Consider the following 6,000-nt stretch of genomic DNA (forward strand, 5'->3'; position numbering starts at 1 on the left):
CAGAAGACAACGCTCATTGCCCAATATATTTTTCAAAGAGCAGGGACGCGCTGGCCCTCGATTGGCCCAGACGCCCGCTTTATGCCTTCCCACCGGTCGTGATGCTACCGCAGGTCATCGATCGGGTCAGGAAGAGCAGATGTGCTATGCTGCTAGTAGCCCCACTCTGGACGACCCAACCTTGGTTCTCCGAGCTGATGCAGCTGTCCAGTACAGCCCCATGGCCAATACCGCTGCGGAAAGATCTCCTCACGCTGCTGAAGGGCGCGCTCTGGCATCCCCACCCCGAACTTTGGGCCCTTCATGTATGGCCCCTCAACGGGTACCCGGGAACCTCCCTGAGGGAGTGTTAAAGACCATTACGGAAGCCAGAGCGCCCTCAACCAGGCGCCTTTACGCGCAGAAATGGTCAGTGTTCTCCACCTGGTGCGGGACACGGAACCTAGACCCTCACTTATGTGACGTGACGGAGATACTCTCCTTCCTACAGGAGCGTTTAGATGCGGGCAGATCCCCGTCTACGCTCAAAGTGTATGTGGCAGCCATTGCAGCTTCTCATGCTCCGGTGGCCGGCCTATCACTGGGAAAAAACGAACTGGTCATTCGTTTCCTCAAGAGAGCTCGTCGGATGAACCCTCCCCGACCCCCTTCAATCCCTTCCTGGGACCTGTCTACGGTCCTAGAGGCCTTAAAGGGCCCCCCTTTTGAACCGCTTCAGTCTGTCGATATGAAGCTTCTTTCGTTCAAAAACGCTTTTCTACTGGCTCTGGCCTCAGTCAAGCGAGTGGGGGATTTACATGCGCTATCTGTAAGCGCTGACTGTCTCGAGTTTGGGCCTAATGACTCCAGAGTCATTCTCAGACCAAGACACGGCTATGTCCCCAAGGTGCTCTCAACACCGTTCAGAGCACAGGTCATCTCGCTGTCAGCCCTTTCCTCGCAAAGCGACGAAAGCAACGCGAGCTTCATCTGCCCCGTCAGGGCTCTCAAAACCTATATTGCGCGCTCCGCCTCATTCAGGAGGTCGGACCAGCTCTTCATATGCTTTGGTGGGCGCACCCGAGGTCTCGCCACCACGAAGCAGAGCCTATCGCGATGGATAGTAGACACTATCTCGCTGGCTTACAAATCTAAAGGCCTTCACTGCCCGTTCGGCATCAGAGCCCATTCCACCCGAGGTATGGCCTCGTCATGGGCGTGGTCCTGCGGGATACCACTGGATGATATCTATGCGGCGGCAGGCTGGGCCTCTCCGTCCACATTTATTAGATTCTATAATCTGCAAGTCCCTGCCCTGCAGGCCAGGGTACTTTCTATATAGACGTGCTAAGCCTTATCACGTCCCCCTTTTTTCGTTCCCTATATAAAGCTCACTAAGGTTGGCTGTTGGGACTGGGATTTCTCCTGCTATAAAGCCCCGGGCTCTCGCCTCGGGCTGTGACAGGTCGAAGTTCCCGAGCACGCACGGCGTTTTACATTGTGTTCCCATAGCGTAAGCTAGCTTACGCAGTACGAGAGTACTCTCGAAAGGGAACGTACTCGGTTACTAACGTAACCTCGGTTCCCTGAGATGAGGGAACGAGTACTGCGTAACCTGCCGTGCTATGTGCTCGGACCGGGTGATCGCTTCAGTCGATTTAAAACCTGATCCCTATGGCGAAGCGGTGGCTTATATAGTTCCAGCCACGCCTATTTTGGCGCGCTCTGACGTCCAATGGGCGCGAAGCGCCCCCATTGGTTCGTTCTTCTCCGCCGCCTCACCATAGGTTGCTGCAGTTGCCACAGCACAGCCAATAAGCGCGCGAGCCGCTTCGCTTAGGTCTGCTGTGCTGCAGCACTGCGTTTTACATTATTTAAAAATTAAGGATAATTTTTGGCTTCATATTCTCGAGAAAAGGGGACCTTTTCCCATAGCGTAAGCTAGCTTACGCAGTACTCGTTCCCTCATCTCAGGGAACCGAGGTTACGTTAGTAACCGAGTACGTTTAGTTTGGTCTACTCCATTGCGTATCTTGAAACACGCCCCCTTTCACGTCGTTTAAAAAACAGAGAGACAGATTTATCCGGTACACTACAGCGAATTTCTCTAAGCAGCAGGCCACTGTATACGTTCACTTAAAACATAACCGACTGTGTTTACGAGAAGACATGCAGAGACAATTATTTTGATATAATTGTGTGTGTATGTGTTCATTCAGAAGTTACGATACGCGAAAGATGAATTCATTCAGTATGAAATGCTGCCTGCTTGCAAGCGCGTGCTTTGAATGAGTGAGCGCAAGCTCCGAACGCGCGCGAATTGTTTAAAACGCTTGAATCAGCAACATTTAGAAACGAGTGCACACGATCAGCTACGATCCGTTTCACCCCTTCAAGCGAGTGAACAACGCGAATCAAGTTAGGAATTTTACATCACTATTCACGATAGCCCATCGGACTGGAAAACACAATAGCCCCAGGACGTGGGGCTAGCGACTTTGCGAGCCCTGCAGCTCAGATCTATCCAGTTTGTGAAACACTGGTTTCGTTAAACAAAATAAATTATCATTTTAAAAGATTGATTCAAAAGAATCATCGGTTCACTAATCGGATCATGAACTTGTATTACCAAGCCAAAGATTATCTATTATTGAACATCTCGAATGAATAAAGACTTCAAGTTCATCTGTAAAGCACATAAAGCTATCGTTTGAGTTTATAAACTTCTATTTTATGCATGATTCGAATGGATCTGCTAACTGAATGCAAAGTGTGAGTTCTAGAAGAATGTTTGTGTCTTGATGAGCATGTATCGCTCACTAGGAGTCGCTAAATGAACAGCTGCTGTTCTTTTTTTTCAACGGAGGATCAGTTGCCCTATTGGTTAAAATCCCCAAACTGTTTACTTAAATATTAAATTAATAAATTACATCAAAACAGGGGCGTTTGCGTTATGATGTGGTGGGCTGCTGTGGGCCAGAAAGTCCAGGGCAACTTTTTAGTCCCAGTCCGCCACCTGCACTGAATGGCGCACCCCTATCCAAAAAGCACAACCAGTTGTATTAATAATGATATCCTGAGTGTGAAGTGTTACCAGAAGTTTTGTGTTTAATGTATTTGTGTTGATGTTGAAATGGATTTTAAAACATATGGTATCGAAAAAAGTATCGTTAGGAACCGGTATCGAAACTGAGGTATCGAAATTGGCCATACCCAGCCCTAACCATATTGTATAAGCCATAAAAGCCTGATTGTCAAATATGATACTCAACAAAAATCTTTTTTATTTGTATTTCTTTTAATATTTAAAGTGCACAGTGAACTGATTTATCTGACTATACTGCATATGTCAGCCTATACAAGTCCGCTTTACAGGGTTAAGTATGTTCATGTTTGGTTTTAGAGAGCTCAGTAGAGCAATACAGGTTATTGAATGGAGTCAAAATAATGGTATTTTAGTATTGATGTTACCAAATACCTGTACTTTAATCTTCACTACAACATGCTATGCAAAATGTGGCACTGACTGCACATTAATATTATATTCCCTATGATTGTTATGACACTGTGGCTCATAGCAATTCACTTTACAAAAACATTTACTGTAAGTACACCAGCAAGAAATCACACAGGCTTTAGGTACTGTGTATACTTAAGTTTTATATGTATGCAGAACTCCAAATTCCATCATCATTTCATCATGTCTGCCAGTGAAGAAGACCTCAACTGACTGATGAGAGTGCTCATGTGCGGCTTCAAAAACCTTGAAAATCCCTGCAATCACAGGAATGACATTTTAAATAAGGCTCTAGAGAGAACGAGTGGCCAGCAGAGCTATCACAAGAAACCGATACACAGAATATGTTTTGACAGCTTTTCCTACAGCTGTGAGTAATTATTGCAGAGGGTTCAGACATAATCTAGCATTTCCAAAACATGGTTTAAACTAATCTCAAGTGTATCTCTTTGGGAGGGAAGATTTGCAGGTGGGCACTGCTATCTATTAGGTCAACTATGTCTATAAAACCTGGAATAAAACTATCCATTAACATTCACTTTCATCTCAGGGATGGTTGCTCAACTGATGTATATACCAATATCTATTAGCTAACAAAGCATAACCTAAAGCCCTCTATGAGGTTTAGGGCTCATTGAAGTCTTTAAACTTCACTGTCACCAACAGCAATGAGGCTAAAGTTCAAAAGTGAGCTGATTAAAGCTATTCTCAAAAAAGGGGCCATTTCCCATGCTTTATTACTCTAGCTGTGCATCAATTTGCCCTGTGTCTGACTGTCAGCTTACACCCCTTGAAAGTCATTCAAACATGTATGTGTAAATAGATTATGGCATTAATTCAACAAACTAATGTCTGTTCAAACAATACTGTAGTCGGCCACAGAGCATGCATGCACATTTGACAACTCTTGACAAAAGAAATGTGAAACACCTACACAGAGTCAGCTGCAACATTGAAAAGACATTTAGATCTTTGGGAATTAAGGAGAGTGTAAATAATCAGTCTTTATTCATTCAGACTAAACCACTTCAAGGTCAATGCCATGCTGACATAACTGGACAAAACAACTGTGTCAGTCTCAATGGTTTCTAAATATTTAGAATGAAAATAAAAGAATCAAATTCTTGACATCATCATGTGACACCACACTCATTAACTCCAATTATACTGCGGACTTCACAAGCAAGCTGTCAGAGTGACAAGTACATTTTGTGAAAAGACAGAATGCACTAGGAAAGTTAAAGGGGTAATTCAATAAAAAAAAGAAAATTCTGTCATCATTTCTAAACCTGTATGAGTTTAATTCTTTTGCAGATAACAAAAGAAGACATTTTGATAAATTGTGGTGACCAAACTGTTTTTCAATCTGTCTTCCAATGCATCTTATTTTATGTTCAACAGAAGAAAGAAAACACACTTTGGAAATGACGTGTGGATGAGCAAATTATGACAGTGTTTATACTATCCCTTGGGAAATATTTTGGAGCATGGAAGGTCTCTGAAGGTGATAAGCTGAAGAATATTCAATTTTCCCAGTAGTGCAAGGAAGGACAGAATTCAATTTACTGTTTAACCCTAATGATTTGGTGTTTGAGAGACTCCAAGGCTCATTTAATATAATCACTAAGGTAACTTACACTCTGATACTTCAATATTTTTTTATATATATATAATCTTATGACACCCAATAAGAAAACAATATTCATTTCTTAAATTCATCAGCAATGCTGTATGCAAATTGTTGCATTACTTGGGGTCTCAGAAAGCCCAGATATTATACATTATTAAATGCCTTACAGTCAGTATATTATTATATTATATTATATTGTCGCTGATGTACAAACTTGGCTTTGTTATTCATGTAGCCTAATAGTTAAACCCTGCCAATTTAATAATTTATGTTCTTCCATTATTTTTCTGCAGTGTGTTTTAGACAATGTCATCAGAACATCAATGTCTGGTCATTTTGCTTGTCATTGCCACTGTAATGAAACTGATTTTGATGACAGATCTCTATCTATCTACAGTCCCATGTGACCAGTGATTTGCCTCTCTTTCTCTGTCAGAGCATGCTTTTCCATTTCAATCCTATCATTTTCATAACGAGTTTTGTGCACTTCAGACAGAAAGAGAGATGAAAAACGCTTCGAGCCTTATTGTCTTCCACAATATCTACTCAATCAACACATAAACGCTACATAAATAAGTTCCATCTCTCATACGAAACAAGTCTATTAGTAAAACCAAATAAAAACGGAAAATGTGCAGCATTGCACTTAAAACGACAAGTTCAAACTGTGGATGCCCAGTTTATATGTGTCGCAACATAATAAAGTATGCAAACGTTAATCTTTTCAAAATAAGATTAAAACCGTTAAAAGTGCATTTAAATGAATCAAAGTACAAAGTTAGGCAGCAGAGATTTAACTCTTACCTCTGGGTTGACTCTCATAAGCAGCAGCAGCGCTCCTCTCGCGAGCAGCGCGTGCGTTCACCTGTTTACA

The 6,000-nt window shown here is 42.7% G+C and overlaps 1 protein-coding gene across 1 annotated transcript in view; it reads right to left on the minus strand.

Annotated features, from left to right (window-relative positions):
• Positions 1 to 6,000, minus strand: part of LOC132129186 (laminin subunit beta-1-like) — a 59,836-nt gene extending 53,836 nt beyond the window's left edge. The window contains exon 1 of the mRNA XM_059540683.1: positions 5,931 to 6,000. The gene's annotated coding sequence lies outside the window, so the exon portion shown is untranslated. The remainder of the gene's footprint in view (positions 1 to 5,930) is intronic.

This window comes from Carassius carassius, chromosome 46, assembly GCF_963082965.1.
Source record: "Carassius carassius chromosome 46, fCarCar2.1, whole genome shotgun sequence".
NCBI lineage: Eukaryota > Metazoa > Chordata > Actinopteri > Cypriniformes > Cyprinidae > Carassius > Carassius carassius.